Below are 25,815 nucleotides of genomic sequence, written 5' to 3'. Positions count from 1 at the left end.
CAAATTGCAGCAATCGTTACGTCTCATACGTTGGAGCAGAGGATTTACGTGTTCTGTCGACACTCACTGGGCAACTGGAAAATTCACAAGCATTTCGAATGCAATGTTTCCCACGTTTTCGCTCATTTCACGGTTCCGTTGGAGACGTTCTTCACGTCCTGACACAAAAAAGGGAACGCAATAGGTAGGACTTTTTTTATTTTCTTGCTTCCCAGGCATTTGCCTACTGTGTTCCTCTTATGGCATGCACTGGACAACCAGAACAGCTACAGGAGGGAGTCATTTTTGTTCTCGGCGGTAGTTACATTATCACAAACTCAGAGCAATTCCATTGGCGTCAGCTTCAAAACGAATGCATGCCGAAACCCGGGATCGAACCAGGGACCTTTAGATCTTCAGTCTAACGCTCTCCCAACTGAGCTATTTCGGCTGACGTTGAACGTCTCTGTTTTGCACGTCTTCGTTGACCTCTGCCCCGTCGCCAATTTCACAGTCATCTTCATCTGATAAGACACAGGGACGCTGAAAGGCGAGCAGCAGATGCAGTGAAGTACCACACACATTTCTTCTGCTTCCATCATCGTAACAAGCAAACACTTCGACTCGATTCATGTAATATTGACTTCGCTGACGCTAGAAAACCTGTGCTATATCGATGCCACGTGCAACTCGTGTGCAAAGAACGAGACACAAGAAGCAGTGAGCCTCTCCAGCGTGTGAGAGGCAGCATCTAGCAGATACACACGGTAAAACATTTGACTTGCGCTAGCTCATAAATTGCTACACGTCATCGTCTGCAAGCTAAAATGGACACATCTGCACTGCCCAGAGAGGTGACACTTGCACTGACACCTGGTGGACGGCTGTGAGACGAGGAGATGAGCTGTGGCTTCTGGGCGCGACTGTAGCGCTGCACCCTGCACATTGCTGGCGATCCACGTGTTTAGTGGAGACGCAACCGCTAGGATGCAGCTGAACGTCCTTCTTCTGAGAGCGAGAAAATTTTCGCAGTCGGCAGGACTCGAACCTACGCTCCCAGAGGGAATCTGATTTCAAGTCAGACGCCTTAACCACTCGGCCACGACTGCCTGTGGCAATATCGTCTTCCGACAAGTGAAAGTGACATCTTTAGAAGCAATCCGATGGCAGAAAGCGGCGTGGCCTCACTCTTTTCTCTAGTGTTTCCATTGCCAGCACATTAGCCGTTACGAAAGTGTATTAATTTTCGCCCAGACAGGGGCTTGAACCCAACACCCTTTGGTTGAAAACCTAACGCTCTACCGACTGAGCTACCGTACAGCTGCGTGGTGTGCGAGTGATTCACATGTCGTAATTACTGGCTTATGGCTCCAATGGCGACTTCACCGACTTCCCACTGACGCACCGCTGACGCTGCTTTTCTGTCGTCTTAAGCGGTGGACATACTTGCAAGTAGCTGCGAGATCTTAACAAAAGAAACGCTGCACCATTGCTTTTGCCGCACTCGAATGACTGAATTACGATTCTTAAAAAGAAATGAATGTTCGCTCTGTCCAACACTTCCAAGCACATCTGTGTACTCACAAACTCGGCGTCGGCGCGAGAAAATGACGGGAGCGCACTCGTGGGCCTGCGACGGCTTTCTGCAGTCCCAGCGTCAGTGCGAGGTGAACCGGTAGCCACAGGAAGCAGCGGCCGTTGCGAAACTCAGTATTCTTAAATTTTCGTCTTGTTGAGAGTGGCGTCATTGGTTTGCATCCGCGTTCACGTGTGTGAAAATATTTGCTGCTCTTTACGCAAAATCGCACGCAGCCGGTAGGACTCGAACCTACGCTCCCAGAGGGAATCTGATTTCGAGTCAGACGCCTTAACCACTCGGCCACGACTGCCGGTAGCGCGAGTTCTGCCGACACATGCAACTGCTACCGTTTAAAGCACTGTGGTGTCAGGAAACGGCGTAGTTGCATTCTTTTCCGTAGTGTTTCCACCTCTACTAGACGAATCACTACCAAAGTATTAAAATTTCCGCCCGGACAGGGACTTGAACCCTGGACCCTTAGGTTAAAAGCCTAATGCTCTACCGACTTTTTTTTTTTTTTTTTTTTTTTTGTTATTTTTCAACTTTTTTTTTTTTATTTTTATTGGGTCTCCTTCCTCCCCTTCAACCCATCCTTGCGCTCGCCAATTTCTGCCTTCTCGGCCTGGCTTCTATGCCATTAAAAGAACGTTGAACACAAAGGACGCTTCTTCTGCATCAAGAAAGGAAAACGTGTTGTCACTGCAGCGGAAAGTTCAAGGTGCGTTGCTTCTGTAGCAAAGGAAACGTTTCATTCCTTGTTGATGACTCTTTGCTGCAAAACTTTTATTTTCATCGTGTTTTGTTGGTTTTTTGTTTTTTATCTTTTTTAACTTTTTTAATATACAACAAGTTTTTTTTTGTAATTGTTTGTTTCCACTATTCTTTGCGTGAGACATCTCGGCTCGTTGACGGCACTCAACGCTCGTCTTCTCGAGGGTTGCCTATTATTACTGAGCTATCCGGGCTCACAAGACGTTTGTAAACCTTCCACGATACACAACTGCACATTGACTCATGTCCTTTACTGTTGTGCACTCGCTGCATGGAGCTGTAACTAATAAAACGTCGCCTGGATGCTGTCTACAAACTTATCGTGCTAAGCTCGTAACAGACTATCGAAGAATGCTGACACATGACGCAAGAACAAATTGCAGCAATCGTTACGTCTCATACGTTGGAGCAGAGGATTTACGTGTTCTGTCGACACTCACTGGGCAACTGGAAAATTCACAAGCATTTCGAATGCAATGTTTCCCACGTTTTCGCTCATTTCACGGTTCCGTTGGAGACGTTCTTCACGTCCTGACACAAAAAAGGGAACGCAATAGGTAGGACTTTTTTTATTTTCTTGCTTCCCAGGCATTTGCCTACTGTGTTCCTCTTGTGGCATGCACTGGACAACCAGAACAGCTACAGGAGGGAGTCATTTTTGTTCTCGGCGGTAGTTACATTATCACAAACTCAGAGCAATTCCATTGGCGTCAGCTTCAAAACGAATGCATGCCGAAACCCGGGATCGAACCAGGGACCTTTAGATCTTCAGTCTAACGCTCTCCCAACTGAGCTATTTCGGCTGACGTTGAACGTCTCTGTTTTGCACGTCTTCGTTGACCTCTGCCCCGTCGCCAATTTCACAGTCATCTTCATCTGATAAGACACAGGGACGCTGAAAGGCGAGCAGCAGATGCAGTGAAGTACCACACACATTTCTTCTGCTTCCATCATCGTAACAAGCAAACACTTCGACTCGATTCATGTAATATTGACTTCGCTGACGCTAGAAAACCTGTGCTATATCGATGCCACGTGCAACTCGTGTGCAAAGAACGAGACACAAGAAGCAGTGAGCCTCTCCAGCGTGTGAGAGGCAGCATCTAGCAGATACACACGGTAAAACATTTGACTTGCGCTAGCTCATAAATTGCTACACGTCATCGTCTGCAAGCTAAAATGGACACATCTGCACTGCCCAGAGAGGTGACACTTGCACTGACACCTGGTGGACGGCTGTGAGACGAGGAGATGAGCTGTGGCTTCTGGGCGCGACTGTAGCGCTGCACCCTGCACATTGCTGGCGATCCACGTGTTTAGTGGAGACGCAACCGCTAGGATGCAGCTGAACGTCCTTCTTCTGAGAGCGAGAAAATTTTCGCAGTCGGCAGGACTCGAACCTACGCTCCCAGAGGGAATCTGATTTCAAGTCAGACGCCTTAACCACTCGGCCACGACTGCCTGTGGCAATATCGTCTTCCGACAAGTGAAAGTGACATCTTTAGAAGCAATCCGATGGCAGAAAGCGGCGTGGCCTCACTCTTTTCTCTAGTGTTTCCATTGCCAGCACATTAGCCGTTACGAAAGTGTATTAATTTTCGCCCAGACAGGGGCTTGAACCCAACACCCTTTGGTTGAAAACCTAACGCTCTACCGACTGAGCTACCGTACAGCTGCGTGGTGTGCGAGTGATTCACATGTCGTAATTACTGGCTTATGGCTCCAATGGCGACTTCACCGACTTCCCACTGACGCACCGCTGACGCTGCTTTTCTGTCGTCTTAAGCGGTGGACATACTTGCAAGTAGCTGCGAGATCTTAACAAAAGAAACGCTGCACCATTGCTTTTGCCGCACTCGAATGACTGAATTACGATTCTTAAAAAGAAATGAATGTTCGCTCTGTCCAACACTTCCAAGCACATCTGTGTACTCACAAACTCGGCGTCGGCGCGAGAAAATGACGGGAGCGCACTCGTGGGCCTGCGACGGCTTTCTGCAGTCCCAGCGTCAGTGCGAGGTGAACCGGTAGCCACAGGAAGCAGCGGCCGTTGCGAAACTCAGTATTCTTAAATTTTCGTCTTGTTGAGAGTGGCGTCATTGGTTTGCATCCGCGTTCACGTGTGTGAAAATATTTGCTGCTCTTTATGCAAAATCGCACGCAGCCGGTAGGACTCGAACCTACGCTCCCAGAGGGAATCTGATTTCGAGTCAGACGCCTTAACCACTCGGCCACGACTGCCGGTAGCGCGAGTTCTGCCGACACATGCAACTGCTACCGTTTAAAGCACTGTGGTGTCAGGAAACGGCGTAGTTGCATTCTTTTCCGTAGTGTTTCCACCTCTACTAGACGAATCACTACCAAAGTATTAAAATTTCCGCCCGGACAGGGACTTGAACCCTGGACCCTTAGGTTAAAAGCCTAATGCTCTACCGACTTTTTTTTTTTTTTTTTTTTTGTTATTTTTCAACTTTTTTTTTTTTATTTTTATTGGGTCTCCTTCCTCCCCTTCAACCCATCCTTGCGCTCGCCAATTTCTGCCTTCTCGGCCTGGCTTCTATGCCATTAAAAGAACGTTGAACACAAAGGACGCTTCTTCTGCATCAAGAAAGGAAAACGTGTTGTCACTGCAGCGGAAAGTTCAAGGTGCGTTGCTTCTGTAGCAAAGGAAACGTTTCATTCCTTGTTGATGACTCTTTGCTGCAAAACTTTTATTTTCATCGTGTTTTGTTGGTTTTTTGTTTTTTATCTTTTTTAACTTTTTTAATATACAACAAGTTTTTTTTTGTAATTGTTTGTTTCCACTATTCTTTGCGTGAGACATCTCGGCTCGTTGACGGCACTCAACGCTCGTCTTCTCGAGGGTTGCCTATTATTACTGAGCTATCCGGGCTCACAAGACGTTTGTAAACCTTCCACGATACACAACTGCACATTGACTCATGTCCTTTACTGTTGTGCACTCGCTGCATGGAGCTGTAACTAATAAAACGTCGCCTGGATGCTGTCTACAAACTTATCGTGCTAAGCTCGTAACAGACTATCGAAGAATGCTGACACATGACGCAAGAACAAATTGCAGCAATCGTTACGTCTCATACGTTGGAGCAGAGGATTTACGTGTTCTGTCGACACTCACTGGGCAACTGGAAAATTCACAAGCATTTCGAATGCAATGTTTCCCACGTTTTCGCTCATTTCACGGTTCCGTTGGAGACGTTCTTCACGTCCTGACACAAAAAAGGGAACGCAATAGGTAGGACTTTTTTTATTTTCTTGCTTCCCAGGCATTTGCCTACTGTGTTCCTCTTATGGCATGCACTGGACAACCAGAACAGCTACAGGAGGGAGTCATTTTTGTTCTCGGCGGTAGTTACATTATCACAAACTCAGAGCAATTCCATTGGCGTCAGCTTCAAAACGAATGCATGCCGAAACCCGGGATCGAACCAGGGACCTTTAGATCTTCAGTCTAACGCTCTCCCAACTGAGCTATTTCGGCTGACGTTGAACGTCTCTGTTTTGCACGTCTTCGTTGACCTCTGCCCCGTCGCCAATTTCACAGTCATCTTCATCTGATAAGACACAGGGACGCTGAAAGGCGAGCAGCAGATGCAGTGAAGTACCACACACATTTCTTCTGCTTCCATCATCGTAACAAGCAAACACTTCGACTCGATTCATGTAATATTGACTTCGCTGACGCTAGAAAACCTGTGCTATATCGATGCCACGTGCAACTCGTGTGCAAAGAACGAGACACAAGAAGCAGTGAGCCTCTCCAGCGTGTGAGAGGCAGCATCTAGCAGATACACACGGTAAAACATTTGACTTGCGCTAGCTCATAAATTGCTACACGTCATCGTCTGCAAGCTAAAATGGACACATCTGCACTGCCCAGAGAGGTGACACTTGCACTGACACCTGGTGGACGGCTGTGAGACGAGGAGATGAGCTGTGGCTTCTGGGCGCGACTGTAGCGCTGCACCCTGCACATTGCTGGCGATCCACGTGTTTAGTGGAGACGCAACCGCTAGGATGCAGCTGAACGTCCTTCTTCTGAGAGCGAGAAAATTTTCGCAGTCGGCAGGACTCGAACCTACGCTCCCAGAGGGAATCTGATTTCAAGTCAGACGCCTTAACCACTCGGCCACGACTGCCTGTGGCAATATCGTCTTCCGACAAGTGAAAGTGACATCTTTAGAAGCAATCCGATGGCAGAAAGCGGCGTGGCCTCACTCTTTTCTCTAGTGTTTCCATTGCCAGCACATTAGCCGTTACGAAAGTGTATTAATTTTCGCCCAGACAGGGGCTTGAACCCAACACCCTTTGGTTGAAAACCTAACGCTCTACCGACTGAGCTACCGTACAGCTGCGTGGTGTGCGAGTGATTCACATGTCGTAATTACTGGCTTATGGCTCCAATGGCGACTTCACCGACTTCCCACTGACGCACCGCTGACGCTGCTTTTCTGTCGTCTTAAGCGGTGGACATACTTGCAAGTAGCTGCGAGATCTTAACAAAAGAAACGCTGCACCATTGCTTTTGCCGCACTCGAATGACTGAATTACGATTCTTAAAAAGAAATGAATGTTCGCTCTGTCCAACACTTCCAAGCACATCTGTGTACTCACAAACTCGGCGTCGGCGCGAGAAAATGACGGGAGCGCACTCGTGGGCCTGCGACGGCTTTCTGCAGTCCCAGCGTCAGTGCGAGGTGAACCGGTAGCCACAGGAAGCAGCGGCCGTTGCGAAACTCAGTATTCTTAAATTTTCGTCTTGTTGAGAGTGGCGTCATTGGTTTGCATCCGCGTTCACGTGTGTGAAAATATTTGCTGCTCTTTACGCAAAATCGCACGCAGCCGGTAGGACTCGAACCTACGCTCCCAGAGGGAATCTGATTTCGAGTCAGACGCCTTAACCACTCGGCCACGACTGCCGGTAGCGCGAGTTCTGCCGACACATGCAACTGCTACCGTTTAAAGCACTGTGGTGTCAGGAAACGGCGTAGTTGCATTCTTCTCCGTAGTGTTTCCACCTCTACTAGACGAATCACTACCAAAGTATTAAAATTTCCGCCCGGACAGGGACTTGAACCCTGGACCCTTAGGTTAAAAGCCTAATGCTCTACCGACTGAGCTATCCGGGCTCACAAGACGTTTGTAAAGCTTCCACGATACACAACTGCACATTGACTCATGTCCTTTACTGTTGTGCACTCGCTGCATGGAGCTGTAACTAATAAAACGTCGCCTAGATGCTGTCTACAAACTTATCGTGCTAAGCTCGTAACAGACTATCGAAGAATGCTGACACATGACGCAAGAACAAATTGCAGCAATCGTTACGTCTCATACGTTGGAGCAGAGGATTTACGTGTTCTGTCGACACTCACTGGGCAACTGGAAAATTCACAAGCATTTCGAATGCAATGTTTCCCACGTTTTCGCTCATTTCACGGTTCCGTTGGAGACGTTCTTCACGTCCTGACACAAAAAAGGGAACGCAATAGGTAGGACTTTTTTTATTTTCTTGCTTCCCAGGCATTTGCCTACTGTGTTCCTCTTATGGCATGCACTGGACAACCAGAACAGCTACAGGAGGGAGTCATTTTTGTTCTCGGCGGTAGTTACATTATCACAAACTCAGAGCAATTCCATTGGCGTCAGCTTCAAAACGAATGCATGCCGAAACCCGGGATCGAACCAGGGACCTTTAGATCTTCAGTCTAACGCTCTCCCAACTGAGCTATTTCGGCTGACGTTGAACGTCTCTGTTTTGCACGTCTTCGTTGACCTCTGCCCCGTCGCCAATTTCACAGTCATCTTCATCTGATAAGACACAGGGACGCTGAAAGGCGAGCAGCAGATGCAGTGAAGTACCACACACATTTCTTCTGCTTCCATCATCGTAACAAGCAAACACTTCGACTCGATTCATGTAATATTGACTTCGCTGACGCTAGAAAACCTGTGCTATATCGATGCCACGTGCAACTCGTGTGCAAAGAACGAGACACAAGAAGCAGTGAGCCTCTCCAGCGTGTGAGAGGCAGCATCTAGCAGATACACACGGTAAAACATTTGACTTGCGCTAGCTCATAAATTGCTACACGTCATCGTCTGCAAGCTAAAATGGACACATCTGCACTGCCCAGAGAGGTGACACTTGCACTGACACCTGGTGGACGGCTGTGAGACGAGGAGATGAGCTGTGGCTTCTGGGCGCGACTGTAGCGCTGCACCCTGCACATTGCTGGCGATCCACGTGTTTAGTGGAGACGCAACCGCTAGGATGCAGCTGAACGTCCTTCTTCTGAGAGCGAGAAAATTTTCGCAGTCGGCAGGACTCGAACCTACGCTCCCAGAGGGAATCTGATTTCAAGTCAGACGCCTTAACCACTCGGCCACGACTGCCTGTGGCAATATCGTCGTCCGACAAGTGAAAGTGACATCTTTAGAAGCAATCCGATGGCAGAAAGCGGCGTGGCCTCACTCTTTTCTCTAGTGTTTCCATTGCCAGCACATTAGCCGTTACGAAAGTGTATTAATTTTCGCCCAGACAGGGGCTTGAACCCAACACCCTTTGGTTGAAAACCTAACGCTCTACCGACTGAGCTACCGTACAGCTGCGTGGTGTGCGAGTGATTCACATGTCGTAATTACTGGCTTATGGCTCCAATGGCGACTTCACCGACTTCCCACTGACGCACCGCTGACGCTGCTTTTCTGTCGTCTTAAGCGGTGGACATACTTGCAAGTAGCTGCGAGATCTTAACAAAAGAAACGCTGCACCATTGCTTTTGCCGCACTCGAATGACTGAATTACGATTCTTAAAAAGAAATGAATGTTCGCTCTGTCCAACACTTCCAAGCACATCTGTGTACTCACAAACTCGGCGTCGGCGCGAGAAAATGACGGGAGCGCACTCGTGGGCCTGCGACGGCTTTCTGCAGTCCCAGCGTCAGTGCGAGGTGAACCGGTAGCCACAGGAAGCAGCGGCCGTTGCGAAACTCAGTATTCTTAAATTTTCGTCTTGTTGAGAGTGGCGTCATTGGTTTGCATCCGCGTTCACGTGTGTGAAAATATTTGCTGCTCTTTACGCAAAATCGCACGCAGCCGGTAGGACTCGAACCTACGCTCCCAGAGGGAATCTGATTTCGAGTCAGACGCCTTAACCACTCGGCCACGACTGCCGGTAGCGCGAGTTCTGCCGACACATGCAACTGCTACCGTTTAAAGCACTGTGGTGTCAGGAAACGGCGTAGTTGCATTCTTCTCCGTAGTGTTTCCACCTCTACTAGACGAATCACTACCAAAGTATTAAAATTTCCGCCCGGACAGGGACTTGAACCCTGGACCCTTAGGTTAAAAGCCTAATGCTCTACCGACTGAGCTATCCGGGCTCACAAGACGTTTGTAAAGCTTCCACGATACACAACTGCACATTGACTCATGTCCTTTACTGTTGTGCACTCGCTGCATGGAGCTGTAACTAATAAAACGTCGCCTAGATGCTGTCTACAAACTTATCGTGCTAAGCTCGTAACAGACTATCGAAGAATGCTGACACATGACGCAAGAACAAATTGCAGCAATCGTTACGTCTCATACGTTGGAGCAGAGGATTTACGTGTTCTGTCGACACTCACTGGGCAACTGGAAAATTCACAAGCATTTCGAATGCAATGTTTCCCACGTTTTCGCTCATTTCACGGTTCCGTTGGAGACGTTCTTCACGTCCTGACACAAAAAAGGGAACGCAATAGGTAGGACTTTTTTTATTTTCTTGCTTCCCAGGCATTTGCCTACTGTGTTCCTCTTATGGCATGCACTGGACAACCAGAACAGCTACAGGAGGGAGTCATTTTTGTTCTCGGCGGTAGTTACATTATCACAAACTCAGAGCAATTCCATTGGCGTCAGCTTCAAAACGAATGCATGCCGAAACCCGGGATCGAACCAGGGACCTTTAGATCTTCAGTCTAACGCTCTCCCAACTGAGCTATTTCGGCTGACGTTGAACGTTTCTGTTTTGCACGTCTTCGTTGACCTCTGCCCCGTCGCCAATTTCACAGTCATCTTCATCTGATAAGACACAGGGACGCTGAAAGGCGAGCAGCAGATGCAGTGAAGTACCACACACATTTCTTCTGCTTCCATCATCGTAACAAGCAAACACTTCGACTCGATTCATGTAATATTGACTTCGCTGACGCTAGAAAACCTGTGCTATATCGATGCCACGTGCAACTCGTGTGCAAAGAACGAGACACAAGAAGCAGTGAGCCTCTCCAGCGTGTGAGAGGCAGCATCTAGCAGATACACACGGTAAAACATTTGACTTGCGCTAGCTCATAAATTGCTACACGTCATCGTCTGCAAGCTAAACTGGACACATCTGCACTGCCCAGAGAGGTGACACTTGCACTGACACCTGGTGGACGGCTGTGAGACGAGGAGATGAGCTGTGGCTTCTGGGCGCGACTGTAGCGCTGCACCCTGCACATTGCTGGCGATCCACGTGTTTAGTGGAGACGCAACCGCTAGGATGCAGCTGAACGTCCTTCTTCTGAGAGCGAGAAAGTTTTCGCAGTCGGCAGGACTCGAACCTACGCTCCCAGAGGGAATCTGATTTCAAGTCAGACGCCTTAACCACTCGGCCACGACTGCCTGTGGCAATATCGTCTTCCGACAAGTGAAAGTGACATCTTTAGAAGCAATCCGATGGCAGAAAGCGGCGTGGCCTCACTCTTTTCTCTAGTGTTTCCATTGCCAGCACATTAGCCGTTACGAAAGTGTATTAATTTTCGCCCAGACAGGGGCTTGAACCCAACACCCTTTGGTTGAAAACCTAACGCTCTACCGACTGAGCTACCGTACAGCTGCGTGGTGTGCGAGTGATTCACATGTCGTAATTACTGGCTTATGGCTCCAATGGCGACTTCACCGACTTCCCACTGACGCACCGCTGACGCTGCTTTTCTGTCGTCTTAAGCGGTGGACATACTTGCAAGTAGCTGCGAGATCTTAACAAAAGAAACGCTGCACCATTGCTTTTGCCGCACTCGAATGACTGAATTACGATTCTTAAAAAGAAATGAATGTTCGCTCTGTCCAACACTTCCAAGCACATCTGTGTACTCACAAACTCGGCGTCGGCGCGAGAAAATGACGGGAGCGCACTCGTGGGCCTGCGACGGCTTTCTGCAGTCCCAGCGTCAGTGCGAGGTGAACCGGTAGCCACAGGAAGCAGCGGCCGTTGCGAAACTCAGTATTCTTAAATTTTCGTCTTGTTGAGAGTGGCGTCATTGGTTTGCATCCGCGTTCACGTGTGTGAAAATATTTGCTGCTCTTTACGCAAAATCGCACGCAGCCGGTAGGACTCGAACCTACGCTCCCAGAGGGAATCTGATTTCGAGTCAGACGCCTTAACCACTCGGCCACGACTGCCGGTAGCGCGAGTTCTGCCGACACATGCAACTGCTACCGTTTAAAGCACTGTGGTGTCAGGAAACGGCGTAGTTGCATTCTTTTCCGTAGTGTTTCCACCTCTACTAGACGAATCACTACCAAAGTATTAAAATTTCCGCCCGGACAGGGACTTGAACCCTGGACCCTTAGGTTAAAAGCCTAATGCTCTACCGACTTTTTTTTTTTTTTTTTTGTTATTTTTCAACTTTTTTTTTTTATTTTTATTGGGTCTCCTTCCTCCCCTTCAACCCATCCTTGCGCTCGCCAATTTCTGCCTTCTCGGCCTGGCTTCTATGCCATTAAAAGAACGTTGAACACAAAGGACGCTTCTTCTGCATCAAGAAAGGAAAACGTGTTGTCACTGCAGCGGAAAGTTCAAGGTGCGTTGCTTCTGTAGCAAAGGAAACGTTTCATTCCTTGTTGATGACTCTTTGCTGCAAAACTTTTATTTTCATCGTGTTTTGTTGGTTTTTTGTTTTTTATCTTTTTTAACTTTTTTAATATACAACAAGTTTTTTTTGTAATTGTTTGTTTCCACTATTCTTTGCGTGAGACATCTCGGCTCGTTGACGGCACTCAACGCTCGTCTTCTCGAGGGTTGCCTATTATTACTGAGCTATCCGGGCTCACAAGACGTTTGTAAACCTTCCACGATACACAACTGCACATTGACTCATGTCCTTTACTGTTGTGCACTCGCTGCATGGAGCTGTAACTAATAAAACGTCGCCTGGATGCTGTCTACAAACTTATCGTGCTAAGCTCGTAACAGACTATCGAAGAATGCTGACACATGACGCAAGAACAAATTGCAGCAATCGTTACGTCTCATACGTTGGAGCAGAGGATTTACGTGTTCTGTCGACACTCACTGGGCAACTGGAAAATTCACAAGCATTTCGAATGCAATGTTTCCCACGTTTTCGCTCATTTCACGGTTCCGTTGGAGACGTTCTTCACGTCCTGACACAAAAAAGGGAACGCAATAGGTAGGACTTTTTTTATTTTCTTGCTTCCCAGGCATTTGCCTACTGTGTTCCTCTTATGGCATGCACTGGACAACCAGAACAGCTACAGGAGGGAGTCATTTTTGTTCTCGGCGGTAGTTACATTATCACAAACTCAGAGCAATTCCATTGGCGTCAGCTTCAAAACGAATGCATGCCGAAACCCGGGATCGAACCAGGGACCTTTAGATCTTCAGTCTAACGCTCTCCCAACTGAGCTATTTCGGCTGACGTTGAACGTCTCTGTTTTGCACGTCTTCGTTGACCTCTGCCCCGTCGCCAATTTCACAGTCATCTTCATCTGATAAGACACAGGGACGCTGAAAGGCGAGCAGCAGATGCAGTGAAGTACCACACACATTTCTTCTGCTTCCATCATCGTAACAAGCAAACACTTCGACTCGATTCATGTAATATTGACTTCGCTGACGCTAGAAAACCTGTGCTATATCGATGCCACGTGCAACTCGTGTGCAAAGAACGAGACACAAGAAGCAGTGAGCCTCTCCAGCGTGTGAGAGGCAGCATCTAGCAGATACACACGGTAAAACATTTGACTTGCGCTAGCTCATAAATTGCTACACGTCATCGTCTGCAAGCTAAAATGGACACATCTGCACTGCCCAGAGAGGTGACACTTGCACTGACACCTGGTGGACGGCTGTGAGACGAGGAGATGAGCTGTGGCTTCTGGGCGCGACTGTAGCGCTGCACCCTGCACATTGCTGGCGATCCACGTGTTTAGTGGAGACGCAACCGCTAGGATGCAGCTGAACGTCCTTCTTCTGAGAGCGAGAAAATTTTCGCAGTCGGCAGGACTCGAACCTACGCTCCCAGAGGGAATCTGATTTCAAGTCAGACGCCTTAACCACTCGGCCACGACTGCCTGTGGCAATATCGTCTTCCGACAAGTGAAAGTGACATCTTTAGAAGCAATCCGATGGCAGAAAGCGGCGTGGCCTCACTCTTTTCTCTAGTGTTTCCATTGCCAGCACATTAGCCGTTACGAAAGTGTATTAATTTTCGCCCAGACAGGGGCTTGAACCCAACACCCTTTGGTTGAAAACCTAACGCTCTACCGACTGAGCTACCGTACAGCTGCGTGGTGTGCGAGTGATTCACATGTCGTAATTACTGGCTTATGGCTCCAATGGCGACTTCACCGACTTCCCACTGACGCACCGCTGACGCTGCTTTTCTGTCGTCTTAAGCGGTGGACATACTTGCAAGTAGCTGCGAGATCTTAACAAAAGAAACGCTGCACCATTGCTTTTGCCGCACTCGAATGACTGAATTACGATTCTTAAAAAGAAATGAATGTTCGCTCTGTCCAACACTTCCAAGCACATCTGTGTACTCACAAACTCGGCGTCGGCGCGAGAAAATGACGGGAGCGCACTCGTGGGCCTGCGACGGCTTTCTGCAGTCCCAGCGTCAGTGCGAGGTGAACCGGTAGCCACAGGAAGCAGCGGCCGTTGCGAAACTCAGTATTCTTAAATTTTCGTCTTGTTGAGAGTGGCGTCATTGGTTTGCATCCGCGTTCACGTGTGTGAAAATATTTGCTGCTCTTTACGCAAAATCGCACGCAGCCGGTAGGACTCGAACCTACGCTCCCAGAGGGAATCTGATTTCGAGTCAGACGCCTTAACCACTCGGCCACGACTGCCGGTAGCGCGAGTTCTGCCGACACATGCAACTGCTACCGTTTAAAGCACTGTGGTGTCAGGAAACGGCGTAGTTGCATTCTTTTCCGTAGTGTTTCCACCTCTACTAGACGAATCACTACCAAAGTATTAAAATTTCCGCCCGGACAGGGACTTGAACCCTGGACCCTTAGGTTAAAAGCCTAATGCTCTACCGACTTTTTTTTTTTTTTTTTTTTTGTTATTTTTCAACTTTTTTTTTTTATTTTTATTGGGTCTCCTTCCTCCCCTTCAACCCATCCTTGCGCTCGCCAATTTCTGCCTTCTCGGCCTGGCTTCTATGCCATTAAAAGAACGTTGAACACAAAGGACGCTTCTTCTGCATCAAGAAAGGAAAACGTGTTGTCACTGCAGCGGAAAGTTCAAGGTGCGTTGCTTCTGTAGCAAAGGAAACGTTTCATTCCTTGTTGATGACTCTTTGCTGCAAAACTTTTATTTTCATCGTGTTTTGTTGGTTTTTTGTTTTTTATCTTTTTTAACTTTTTTAATATACAACAAGTTTTTTTTTGTAATTGTTTGTTTCCACTATTCTTTGCGTGAGACATCTCGGCTCGTTGACGGCACTCAACGCTCGTCTTCTCGAGGGTTGCCTATTATTACTGAGCTATCCGGGCTCACAAGACGTTTGTAAACCTTCCACGATACACAACTGCACATTGACTCATGTCCTTTACTGTTGTGCACTCGCTGCATGGAGCTGTAACTAATAAAACGTCGCCTGGATGCTGTCTACAAACTTATCGTGCTAAGCTCGTAACAGACTATCGAAGAATGCTGACACATGACGCAAGAACAAATTGCAGCAATCGTTACGTCTCATACGTTGGAGCAGAGGATTTACGTGTTCTGTCGACACTCACTGGGCAACTGGAAAATTCACAAGCATTTCGAATGCAATGTTTCCCACGTTTTCGCTCATTTCACGGTTCCGTTGGAGACGTTCTTCACGTCCTGACACAAAAAAGGGAACGCAATAGGTAGGACTTTTTTTATTTTCTTGCTTCCCAGGCATTTGCCTACTGTGTTCCTCTTATGGCATGCACTGGACAACCAGAACAGCTACAGGAGGGAGTCATTTTTGTTCTCGGCGGTAGTTACATTATCACAAACTCAGAGCAATTCCATTGGCGTCAGCTTCAAAACGAATGCATGCCGAAACCCGGGATCGAACCAGGGACCTTTAGATCTTCAGTCTAACGCTCTCCCAACTGAGCTATTTCGGCTGACGTTGAACGTCTCTGTTTTGCACGTCTTCGTTGACCTCTGCCCCGTCGCCAATTTCACAGTCATCTTCATCTGATAAGACACAGGGACGCTGAAAGGCGAGCAGCAGATGCAGTGAAGTACCACACACATTTCTTCTGCTTCCATCATCGTAACAAGCAAACACTTCGACTCGATTCATGTAATATTGACTTCGCTGACGCTAGAAAACCTGTGCTATATCGATGCCACGTGCAACTCGTGTGCAAAGAACGAGACACAAGAAGCAGTGAGCCTCTCCAGCGTGTGAGAGGCAGCATCTAGCAGATACACACGGTAAAACATTTGACTTGCGCTAGCTCATAAATTGCTACACGTCATCGTCTGCAAGCTAAAATGGACACATCTGCACTGCCCAGAGAGGTGACACTTGCACTGACACCTGGTGGACGGCTGTGAGACGAGGAGATGAGCTGTGGCTTCTGGGCGCGACTGTAGCGCTGCACCCTGCACATTGCTGGCGATCCACGTGTTTAGTGGAGACGCAACCGCTAGGATGCAGCTGAACGTCCTTCTTCTGAGAGCGAGAAAATTTTCGCAGTCGGCAGGACTCGAACCTACGCTCCCAGAGGGAATCTGATTTCAAGTCAGACGCCTTAACCACTCGGCCACGACTGCCTGTGGCAATATCGTCTTCCGACAAGTGAAAGTGACATCTTTAGAAGCAATCCGATGGCAGAAAGCGGCGTGGCCTCACTCTTTTCTCTAGTGTTTCCATTGCCAGCACATTAGCCGTTACGAAAGTGTATTAATTTTCGCCCAGACAGGGGCTTGAACCCAACACCCTTTGGTTGAAAACCTAACGCTCTACCGACTGAGCTACCGTACAGCTGCGTGGTGTGCGAGTGATTCACATGTCGTAATTACTGGCTTATGGCTCCAATGGCGACTTCACCGACTTCCCACTGACGCACCGCTGACGCTGCTTTTCTGTCGTCTTAAGCGGTGGACATACTTGCAAGTAGCTGCGAGATCTTAACAAAAGAAACGCTGCACCATTGCTTTTGCCGCACTCGAATGACTGAATTACGATTCTTAAAAAGAAATGAATGTTCGCTCTGTCCAACACTTCCAAGCACATCTGTGTACTCACAAACTCGGCGTCGGCGCGAGAAAATGACGGGAGCGCACTCGTGGGCCTGCGACGGCTTTCTGCAGTCCCAGCGTCAGTGCGAGGTGAACCGGTAGCCACAGGAAGCAGCGGCCGTTGCGAAACTCAGTATTCTTAAATTTTCGTCTTGTTGAGAGTGGCGTCATTGGTTTGCATCCGCGTTCACGTGTGTGAAAATATTTGCTGCTCTTTACGCAAAATCGCACGCAGCCGGTAGGACTCGAACCTACGCTCCCAGAGGGAATCTGATTTCGAGTCAGACGCCTTAACCACTCGGCCACGACTGCCGGTAGCGCGAGTTCTGCCGACACATGCAACTGCTACCGTTTAAAGCACTGTGGTGTCAGGAAACGGCGTAGTTGCATTCTTTTCCGTAGTGTTTCCACCTCTACTAGACGAATCACTACCAAAGTATTAAAATTTCCGCCCGGACAGGGACTTGAACCCTGGACCCTTAGGTTAAAAGCCTAATGCTCTACCGACTTTTTTTTTTTTTTTTTTTTTGTTATTTTTCAATTTTTTTTTTTTATTTTTATTGGGTCTCCTTCCTCCCCTTCAACCCATCCTTGCGCTCGCCAATTTCTGCCTTCTCGGCCTGGCTTCTATGCCATTAAAAGAACGTTGAACACAAAGGACGCTTCTTCTGCATCAAGAAAGGAAAACGTGTTGTCACTGCAGCGGAAAGTTCAAGGTGCGTTGCTTCTGTAGCAAAGGAAACGTTTCATTCCTTGTTGATGACTCTTTGCTGCAAAACTTTTATTTTCATCGTGTTTTGTTGGTTTTTTGTTTTTTATCTTTTTTAACTTTTTTAATATACAACAAGTTTTTTTTTTGTAATTGTTTGTTTCCACTATTCTTTGCGTGAGACATCTCGGCTCGTTGACGGCACTCAACGCTCGTCTTCTCGAGGGTTGCCTATTATTACTGAGCTATCCGGGCTCACAAGACGTTTGTAAACCTTCCACGATACACAACTGCACATTGACTCATGTCCTTTACTGTTGTGCACTCGCTGCATGGAGCTGTAACTAATAAAACGTCGCCTGGATGCTGTCTACAAACTTATCGTGCTAAGCTCGTAACAGACTATCGAAGAATGCTGACACATGACGCAAGAACAAATTGCAGCAATCGTTACGTCTCATACGTTGGAGCAGAGGATTTACGTGTTCTGTCGACACTCACTGGGCAACTGGAAAATTCACAAGCATTTCGAATGCAATGTTTCCCACGTTTTCGCTCATTTCACGGTTCCGTTGGAGACGTTCTTCACGTCCTGACACAAAAAAGGGAACGCAATAGGTAGGACTTTTTTTTATTTTCTTGCTTCCCAGGCATTTGCCTACTGTGTTCCTCTTATGGCATGCACTGGACAACCAGAACAGCTACAGGAGGGAGTCATTTTTGTTCTCGGCGGTAGTTACATTATCACAAACTCAGAGCAATTCCATTGGCGTCAGCTTCAAAACGAATGCATGCCGAAACCCGGGATCGAACCAGGGACCTTTAGATCTTCAGTCTAACGCTCTCCCAACTGAGCTATTTCGGCTGACGTTGAACGTCTCTGTTTTGCACGTCTTCGTTGACCTCTGCCCCGTCGCCAATTTCACAGTCATCTTCATCTGATAAGACACAGGGACGCTGAAAGGCGAGCAGCAGATGCAGTGAAGTACCACACACATTTCTTCTGCTTCCATCATCGTAACAAGCAAACACTTCGACTCGATTCATGTAATATTGACTTCGCTGACGCTAGAAAACCTGTGCTATATCGATGCCACGTGCAACTCGTGTGCAAAGAACGAGACACAAGAAGCAGTGAGCCTCTCCAGCGTGTGAGAGGCAGCATCTAGCAGATACACACGGTAAAACATTTGACTTGCGCTAGCTCATAAATTGCTACACGTCATCGTCTGCAAGCTAAAATGGACACATCTGCACTGCCCAGAGAGGTGACACTTGCACTGACACCTGGTGGACGGCTGTGAGACGAGGAGATGAGCTGTGGCTTCTGGGCGCGACTGTAGCGCTGCACCCTGCACATTGCTGGCGATCCACGTGTTTAGTGGAGACGCAACCGCTAGGATGCAGCTGAACGTCCTTCTTCTGAGAGCGAGAAAATTTTCGCAGTCGGCAGGACTCGAACCTACGCTCCCAGAGGGAATCTGATTTCAAGTCAGACGCCTTAACCACTTTTTTTTTTTTTTTTTTTTTTTTTTATACTCGAACCCACAATCCCCGGTTTAGGAGACCGATGCCTTATCCATTTTTTTTTTTGCCTTATCCATTTTTTTTAACGCCTTAACCACTTTTTTTTTATCTTTTTTTTTGTCTCCTTGCAGCTCGGTGGAGGCGTGTTGGGCAGGGGTCGAATCCCGAGGCCTGGCCATGACGTCTCCTCCTCCCTGCACTGAAGCACAGTCGCACCAAGACGTAGTAATTGTCCTTGGTTCAGAGTCTTATGATACTTATATGTGGACACGGGGGTCATGATGCGTCGTCTATCCAAACAGGTAAAAGCTTGGCAGGAAGGTAAAAGAACTAAGAACTAGCGAGAATGTCTTCCGTATCATGAAGTGAGATCAGTATGCCCCTATACCGGTGCCATTAATGCATCTGGCGCAGTAATTATCAATAGAAGTGGAAACTTAACCAATCCCCTGCTTTTCGAAAACAATACTAAGCATATTCGCAAAGTCCCTCTTAAGATGTGGGAAAGATTTTTGCGTCCAGTACTCATGAAGCATGTAACCAATAAACGAAATAAAATCGGAAAGACCATCACCATCAACCACTGCAAAAATGTAACGGCCAAGAAGCCACATAATGGTGTTGTTCTTTGTCCGGGGATAAAAAACCGTGTCCGGCCAGCAGAGGATATCAGTTGTAAATGCCGATTCCGAACTCCTGGTGAGTAACGCCAATTGTCGGCGCAGCCAGTACCACATGCGAAGACGGTCAGCGCAGGTAAATCGGTGTGGGAGCGTATCAACACAACCACACGTTTGACAAAGCGGAGAGACACATAAACCTATACGATGAAGTCGTACGTTCGTAGGAATCAGCTGATTAACCACCTTATACCATAGGGAGGCAACAGTTGCTGAATGAACGGGTAAGCTAATATTCGTCCATATGTTACGCCAATTAAAACGGGGATACTGCAAAACAATCGGGTTGGAAGAAAACGACCTGTGCCATTTGGCAAGCAGTGTTCGCGTAGTAAAAACAGGACGACGTTGTAAGTGGAGATCCAGGTAACTAATCTCAATGTAGAAGTCCCGAACATGTCGTAGCTTCGCATTTAGAGACCCTACGTTAATAGGCGGTGACAAGCTCTCAGGACGAACGACATGGAGTAATCGCGAAGTAACAGTCGGGGACTCAGAAAATAAAAGATGGAGGGTTCGCTTAACATAAAGGGCAGCAGCCTTGACACGGACATCGGTGAACGACAAGCCGCCCTCAAGACGCGGCTTCGTAAAAACATCACAACGTAATTTAAAAATGTGCCCCCGCCAAATATATCTGTTAATAAGCTGGACCATTTTTGCACCCTGCATTCGGGGAAGCGGAAACAACTGAGCAACGTAATATACTTTACATAAAACATAAGTGTCTAATACACGCTTTTTTTGCAGTAGCGGTATCGAACGCCATGAGTGTTCGAATAAAACACCTTGAAGCTTGGAAATGGCCACTTGCCAATTTTTTGCAGCCATACGAAGAGGACACCGTTCAAGATAGATACCTAAATGTGTATGGTGTTCAACAGCCATAACCCACGGAATAACCACACGTTCAAAGCCCCGCAAATTCAGGAGTTTGCTTTTACGGGGGTTAATACGAGAACCTGAGGCTGCAGAAAATTTATCTAGTTCCATTTTCAACAGCGGCACTTCTGCGGCGGAACGAAGCAAAACAACCAAATCATCAGCATAAGCTGTTGCTGTCTGGGTAACCCCAGAGATCGTAAGACCACGAAGTGTCGAGTTGAGACGTGTGAGGAGTGGTTGAAGGGAGAGAGCATAAAGGGTCATGGATAAAGGGCTACCTTGCGGGACGCCACGTTTAATATCAATGACCTTCGTCAGCTGGCCATTAATGTCAATCTTAGCAGAAATGCCAGTCGTCATATTCTTAAGTACCAGCAGCGCCTTTTCATTAAAACCGAGTCGGCGCAGCAGAAGCTCTAAAAACGAATGGGACACACGATCAAAAGCCTTACTAAAATCAACAAATAAAAGCGCACAGGAAATATTGGTGACAGCGACAATCGACACAATATCACGATACCCCGCCAGAGGCGTCAAGATGGAGCGCCCCGGAAAGCAGCTTTGACAAGGAGTTATCACAGGTGTAAGCAAGAGGGATAGACGTGCATTAACAGCCCTAGCAGCCGTCTTATAATCAAAATTTAAAAGGGTTAAAGGACGAAAGTCACTAGCTGTCTTCAAACCAGCAGCTTTCGGTATCAGGACAACCGTACCTCTCTTGAAATCGGCTGGAATTGAGCCACCATTCAAAATTTCATTTACTATATCCGTAAAAACAGGCCCTATAATAGGCCAAAAGCGAACAAAAAACTCCTTAGGAAGGCCATCCGGACCAGGAGATTTGTGAGATGGTGAACAAGCAATAAAAGCTGAAATTTCGTCTGCAGTAAAAGGAGCTAAAAATTCCGTATTATGGTCCTCTGTTAAAACTGATGGGATAGCAGTTAAAATCTCGTCATTATCAACCGGATCAGAATCAGCCACAGCATATAAGGTCTCATAGTAGCAGGTAAGTTCATGGGTTATTTGATTCTGTAAGGTAAGCCGGCGACCATCAGCTGCCATTAACCACTCGGCCACGACTGCCTGTGGCAATATCGACTTCCGACAAGTGAAAGTGACATCTTTAGAAGCAATCCGATGGCAGAAAGCGGCGTGGCCTCACTCTTTTCTCTAGTGTTTCCATTGCCAGCACATTAGCCGTTACGAAAGTGTATTAATTTTCGCCCAGACAGGGGCTTCAACCCAACACCCTTTGGTTGAAAACCTAACGCTCTACCGACTGAGCTACCGTACAGCTGCGTGGTGTGCGAGTGATTCACATGTCGTAATTACTGGCTTATGGCTCCAATGGCGACTTCACCGACTTCCCACTGACGCACCGCTGACGCTGCTTTTCTGTCGTCTTAAGCGGTGGACATACTTGCAAGTAGCTGCGAGATCTTAACAAAAGAAACGCTGCACCATTGCTTTTGCCGCACTCGAATGACTGAATTTCGATTCTTAAAAAGAAATGAATGTTCGCTCTGTCCAACACTTCCAAGCACATCTGTGTACTCACAAACTCGGCGTCGGCGCGAGAAAATGACGGGAGCGCACTCGTGGGCCTGCGACGGCTTTCTGCAGTCCCAGCGTCAGTGCGAGGTGAACCGGTAGCCACAGGAAGCAGCGGCCGTTGCGAAACTCAGTATTCTTAAATTTTCGTCTTGTTGAGAGTGGCGTCATTGGTTTGCATCCGCGTTCACGTGTGTGAAAATATTTGCTGCTCTTTACGCAAAATCGCACGCAGCCGGTAGGACTCGAACCTACGCTCCCAGAGGGAATCTGATTTCGAGTCAGACGCCTTAACCACTCGGCCACGACTGCCGGTAGCGCGAGTTCTGCCGACACATGCAACTGCTACCGTTTAAAGCACTGTGGTGTCAGGAAACGGCGTAGTTGCATTCTTTTCCGTAGTGTTTCCACCTCTACTAGACGAATCACTACCAAAGTATTAAAATTTCCGCCCGGACAGGGACTTGAACCCTGGACCCTTAGGTTAAAAGCCTAATGCTCTACCGACTGAGCTATCCGGGCTCACAAGACGTTTGTAAACCTTCCACGATACACAACTGCACATTGACTCATGTCCTTTACTGTTGTGCACTCGCTGCATGGAGCTGTAACTAATAAAACGTCGCCTGGATGCTGTCTACAAACTTATCGTGCTAAGCTCGTAACAGACTATCGAAGAATGCTGACACATGACGCAAGAACAAATTGCAGCAATCGTTACGTCTCATACGTTGGAGCAGAGGATTTACGTGTTCTGTCGACACTCACTGGGCAACTGGAAAATTCACAAGCATTTCGAATGCAATGTTTCCCACGTTTTCGCTCATTTCACGGTTCCGTTGGAGACGTTCTTCACGTCCTGACACAAAAAAGGGAACGCAATAGGTAGGACTTTTTTTTATTTTCTTGCTTCCCAGGCATTTGCCTACTGTGTTCCTCTTATGGCATGCACTGGACAACCAGAACAGCTACAGGAGGGAGTCATTTTTGTTCTCGGCGGTAGTTACATTATCACAAACTCAGAGCAATTCCATTGGCGTCAGCTTCAAAACGAATGCATGCCGAAACCCGGGATCGAACCAGGGACCTTTAGATCTTCAGTCTAACGCTCTCCCAACTGAGCTATTTCGGCTGACGTTGAACGTCTCTGTTTTGCACGTCTTCGTTGACCTCTGCCCCGTCGCCAATTTCACAGTCATCTTCATCTGATAAGACACAGGGACGCTGAAAGGCGAGCAGCAGATGCAGTGAAGTACCACACACATTTCTTCTGCTTCCATCATCGTAACAAGCAAACACTTCGACTCGATTCATGTAATATTGACTTCGCTGACGCTAGAAAACCTGTGCTATATCGATGCCACGTGCAACTCGTGTGCAAAGAACGAGACACAAGAAGCAGTGAGCCTCTCCAGCGTGTGAGAGGCAGCATCTAGCAGATACACACGGTAAAACATTTGACTTGCGCTAGCTCATAAATTGCTACACGTCATCGTCTGCAAGCTAAAATGGACACATCTGCACTGCCCAGAGAGGTGACACTTGCACTGACACCTGGTGGACGGCTGTGAGACGAGGAGATGAGCTGTGGCTTCTGGGCGCGACTGTAGCGCTGCACCCTGCACATTGCTGGCGATCCACGTGTTTAGTGGAGACGCAACCGCTAGGATGCAGCTGAACGTCCTTCTTCTGAGAGCGAGAAAATTTTCGCAGTCGGCAGGACTCGAACCTACGCTCCCAGAGGGAATCTGATTTCAAGTCAGACGCCTTAACCACTTTTTTTTTTTTTTTTTTTTTTTTATACTCGAACCCACAATCCCCGGTTTAGGAGACCGATGCCTTATCCATTTTTTTTTTGCCTTATCCATTTTTTTTAACGCCTTAACCACTTTTTTTTTATCTTTTTTTTTTGTCTCCTTGCAGCTCGGTGGAGGCGTGTTGGGCAGGGGTCGAATCCCGAGGCCTGGCCATGACGTCTCCTCCTCCCTGCACTGAAGCACAGTCGCACCAAGACGTAGTAATTGTCCTTGGTTCAGAGTCTTATGATACTTATATGTGGACACGGGGGTCATGATGCGTCGTCTATCCAAACAGGTAAAAGCTTGGCAGGAAGGTAAAAGAACTAAGAACTAGCGAGAATGTCTTCCGTATCATGAAGTGAGATCAGTATGCCCCTATACCGGTGCCATTAATGCATCTGGCGCAGTAATTATCAATAGAAGTGGAAACTTAACCAATCCCCTGCTTTTCGAAAACAATACTAAGCATATTCGCAAAGTCCCTCTTAAGATGTGGGAAAGATTTTTGCGTCCAGTACTCATGAAGCATGTAACCAATAAACGAAATAAAATCGGAAAGACCATCACCATCAACCACTGCAAAAATGTAACGGCCAAGAAGCCACATAATGGTGTTGTTCTTTGTCCGGGGATAAAAAACCGTGTCCGGCCAGCAGAGGATATCAGTTGTAAATGCCGATTCCGAACTCCTGGTGAGTAACGCCAATTGTCGGCGCAGCCAGTACCACATGCGAAGACGGTCAGCGCAGGTAAATCGGTGTGGGAGCGTATCAACACAACCACACGTTTGACAAAGCGGAGAGACACATAAACCTATACGATGAAGTCGTACGTTCGTAGGAATCAGCTGATTAACCACCTTATACCATAGGGAGGCAACAGTTGCTGAATGAACGGGTAAGCTAATATTCGTCCATATGTTACGCCAATTAAAACGGGGATACTGCAAAACAATCGGGTTGGAAGAAAACGACCTGTGCCATTTGGCAAGCAGTGTTCGCGTAGTAAAAACAGGACGACGTTGTAAGTGGAGATCCAGGTAACTAATCTCAATGTAGAAGTCCCGAACATGTCGTAGCTTCGCATTTAGAGACCCTACGTTAATAGGCGGTGACAAGCTCTCAGGACGAACGACATGGAGTAATCGCGAAGTAACAGTCGGGGACTCAGAAAATAAAAGATGGAGGGTTCGCTTAACATAAAGGGCAGCAGCCTTGACACGGACATCGGTGAACGACAAGCCGCCCTCAAGACGCGGCTTCGTAAAAACATCACAACGTAATTTAAAAATGTGCCCCCGCCAAATATATCTGTTAATAAGCTGGACCATTTTTGCACCCTGCATTCGGGGAAGCGGAAACAACTGAGCAACGTAATATACTTTACATAAAACATAAGTGTCTAATACACGCTTTTTTTGCAGTAGCGGTATCGAACGCCATGAGTGTTCGAATAAAACACCTTGAAGCTTGGAAATGGCCACTTGCCAATTTTTTGCAGCCATACGAAGAGGACACCGTTCAAGATAGATACCTAAATGTGTATGGTGTTCAACAGCCATAACCCACGGAATAACCACACGTTCAAAGCCCCGCAAATTCAGGAGTTTGCTTTTACGGGGGTTAATACGAGAACCTGAGGCTGCAGAAAATTTATCTAGTTCCATTTTCAACAGCGGCACTTCTGCGGCGGAACGAAGCAAAACAACCAAATCATCAGCATAAGCTGTTGCTGTCTGGGTAACCCCAGAGATCGTAAGACCACGAAGTGTCGAGTTGAGACGTGTGAGGAGTGGTTG

At 47.6% G+C, this 25,815-nt stretch overlaps 27 non-coding genes across 27 annotated transcripts; all 27 read right to left on the bottom strand.

The window, feature by feature from the left end:
• Positions 1 to 357: 357 nt before the first annotated feature.
• On the bottom strand, positions 358 to 430 carry Trnaf-gaa (transfer RNA phenylalanine (anticodon GAA)). The gene has a single exon. It is a non-coding gene; the product is annotated as a tRNA-Phe (tRNA).
• Positions 431 to 1,006: 576 nt separating this feature from the next.
• Trnas-uga (transfer RNA serine (anticodon UGA)) lies at positions 1,007 to 1,088 on the bottom strand. The gene has a single exon. It is a non-coding gene; the product is annotated as a tRNA-Ser (tRNA).
• A 698-nt stretch (positions 1,089 to 1,786) lies between these two features.
• Positions 1,787 to 1,868, bottom strand: Trnas-cga (transfer RNA serine (anticodon CGA)). The gene has a single exon. It is a non-coding gene; the product is annotated as a tRNA-Ser (tRNA).
• Positions 1,869 to 3,059: 1,191 nt separating this feature from the next.
• On the bottom strand, positions 3,060 to 3,132 carry Trnaf-gaa (transfer RNA phenylalanine (anticodon GAA)). The gene has a single exon. It is a non-coding gene; the product is annotated as a tRNA-Phe (tRNA).
• Positions 3,133 to 3,708: 576 nt separating this feature from the next.
• Trnas-uga (transfer RNA serine (anticodon UGA)) lies at positions 3,709 to 3,790 on the bottom strand. Its single transcript has one exon. It is a non-coding gene; the product is annotated as a tRNA-Ser (tRNA).
• Positions 3,791 to 4,488: 698 nt separating this feature from the next.
• On the bottom strand, positions 4,489 to 4,570 carry Trnas-cga (transfer RNA serine (anticodon CGA)). The gene has a single exon. It is a non-coding gene; the product is annotated as a tRNA-Ser (tRNA).
• A 1,188-nt stretch (positions 4,571 to 5,758) lies between these two features.
• Trnaf-gaa (transfer RNA phenylalanine (anticodon GAA)) lies at positions 5,759 to 5,831 on the bottom strand. Its single transcript has one exon. It is a non-coding gene; the product is annotated as a tRNA-Phe (tRNA).
• Positions 5,832 to 6,407: 576 nt separating this feature from the next.
• On the bottom strand, positions 6,408 to 6,489 carry Trnas-uga (transfer RNA serine (anticodon UGA)). Its single transcript has one exon. It is a non-coding gene; the product is annotated as a tRNA-Ser (tRNA).
• Positions 6,490 to 7,187: 698 nt separating this feature from the next.
• On the bottom strand, positions 7,188 to 7,269 carry Trnas-cga (transfer RNA serine (anticodon CGA)). The gene has a single exon. It is a non-coding gene; the product is annotated as a tRNA-Ser (tRNA).
• A 137-nt stretch (positions 7,270 to 7,406) lies between these two features.
• Positions 7,407 to 7,479, bottom strand: Trnak-uuu (transfer RNA lysine (anticodon UUU)). The gene has a single exon. It is a non-coding gene; the product is annotated as a tRNA-Lys (tRNA).
• A 536-nt stretch (positions 7,480 to 8,015) lies between these two features.
• On the bottom strand, positions 8,016 to 8,088 carry Trnaf-gaa (transfer RNA phenylalanine (anticodon GAA)). Its single transcript has one exon. It is a non-coding gene; the product is annotated as a tRNA-Phe (tRNA).
• Positions 8,089 to 8,664: 576 nt separating this feature from the next.
• On the bottom strand, positions 8,665 to 8,746 carry Trnas-uga (transfer RNA serine (anticodon UGA)). The gene has a single exon. It is a non-coding gene; the product is annotated as a tRNA-Ser (tRNA).
• Positions 8,747 to 9,444: 698 nt separating this feature from the next.
• Positions 9,445 to 9,526, bottom strand: Trnas-cga (transfer RNA serine (anticodon CGA)). The gene has a single exon. It is a non-coding gene; the product is annotated as a tRNA-Ser (tRNA).
• A 137-nt stretch (positions 9,527 to 9,663) lies between these two features.
• On the bottom strand, positions 9,664 to 9,736 carry Trnak-uuu (transfer RNA lysine (anticodon UUU)). Its single transcript has one exon. It is a non-coding gene; the product is annotated as a tRNA-Lys (tRNA).
• A 536-nt stretch (positions 9,737 to 10,272) lies between these two features.
• On the bottom strand, positions 10,273 to 10,345 carry Trnaf-gaa (transfer RNA phenylalanine (anticodon GAA)). The gene has a single exon. It is a non-coding gene; the product is annotated as a tRNA-Phe (tRNA).
• Positions 10,346 to 10,921: 576 nt separating this feature from the next.
• On the bottom strand, positions 10,922 to 11,003 carry Trnas-uga (transfer RNA serine (anticodon UGA)). The gene has a single exon. It is a non-coding gene; the product is annotated as a tRNA-Ser (tRNA).
• A 698-nt stretch (positions 11,004 to 11,701) lies between these two features.
• Trnas-cga (transfer RNA serine (anticodon CGA)) lies at positions 11,702 to 11,783 on the bottom strand. Its single transcript has one exon. It is a non-coding gene; the product is annotated as a tRNA-Ser (tRNA).
• A 1,183-nt stretch (positions 11,784 to 12,966) lies between these two features.
• Positions 12,967 to 13,039, bottom strand: Trnaf-gaa (transfer RNA phenylalanine (anticodon GAA)). Its single transcript has one exon. It is a non-coding gene; the product is annotated as a tRNA-Phe (tRNA).
• A 576-nt stretch (positions 13,040 to 13,615) lies between these two features.
• On the bottom strand, positions 13,616 to 13,697 carry Trnas-uga (transfer RNA serine (anticodon UGA)). Its single transcript has one exon. It is a non-coding gene; the product is annotated as a tRNA-Ser (tRNA).
• Positions 13,698 to 14,395: 698 nt separating this feature from the next.
• Positions 14,396 to 14,477, bottom strand: Trnas-cga (transfer RNA serine (anticodon CGA)). The gene has a single exon. It is a non-coding gene; the product is annotated as a tRNA-Ser (tRNA).
• Positions 14,478 to 15,664: 1,187 nt separating this feature from the next.
• Positions 15,665 to 15,737, bottom strand: Trnaf-gaa (transfer RNA phenylalanine (anticodon GAA)). Its single transcript has one exon. It is a non-coding gene; the product is annotated as a tRNA-Phe (tRNA).
• Positions 15,738 to 16,313: 576 nt separating this feature from the next.
• On the bottom strand, positions 16,314 to 16,395 carry Trnas-uga (transfer RNA serine (anticodon UGA)). Its single transcript has one exon. It is a non-coding gene; the product is annotated as a tRNA-Ser (tRNA).
• A 698-nt stretch (positions 16,396 to 17,093) lies between these two features.
• Trnas-cga (transfer RNA serine (anticodon CGA)) lies at positions 17,094 to 17,175 on the bottom strand. Its single transcript has one exon. It is a non-coding gene; the product is annotated as a tRNA-Ser (tRNA).
• A 1,189-nt stretch (positions 17,176 to 18,364) lies between these two features.
• Trnaf-gaa (transfer RNA phenylalanine (anticodon GAA)) lies at positions 18,365 to 18,437 on the bottom strand. The gene has a single exon. It is a non-coding gene; the product is annotated as a tRNA-Phe (tRNA).
• A 4,011-nt stretch (positions 18,438 to 22,448) lies between these two features.
• On the bottom strand, positions 22,449 to 22,530 carry Trnas-cga (transfer RNA serine (anticodon CGA)). Its single transcript has one exon. It is a non-coding gene; the product is annotated as a tRNA-Ser (tRNA).
• A 137-nt stretch (positions 22,531 to 22,667) lies between these two features.
• On the bottom strand, positions 22,668 to 22,740 carry Trnak-uuu (transfer RNA lysine (anticodon UUU)). Its single transcript has one exon. It is a non-coding gene; the product is annotated as a tRNA-Lys (tRNA).
• A 537-nt stretch (positions 22,741 to 23,277) lies between these two features.
• Positions 23,278 to 23,350, bottom strand: Trnaf-gaa (transfer RNA phenylalanine (anticodon GAA)). The gene has a single exon. It is a non-coding gene; the product is annotated as a tRNA-Phe (tRNA).
• Positions 23,351 to 25,815: the final 2,465 nt, after the last annotated feature.

This window comes from Schistocerca nitens, unplaced genomic scaffold (assembly GCF_023898315.1).
Source record: "Schistocerca nitens isolate TAMUIC-IGC-003100 unplaced genomic scaffold, iqSchNite1.1 HiC_scaffold_385, whole genome shotgun sequence".
In the NCBI taxonomy this organism is placed as follows: Eukaryota; Metazoa; Arthropoda; class Insecta; order Orthoptera; family Acrididae; genus Schistocerca; species Schistocerca nitens.
The sequence above is the reverse complement of the archived record's forward strand: the minus strand, read 5'-3'. Positions and strand labels throughout refer to the sequence as shown.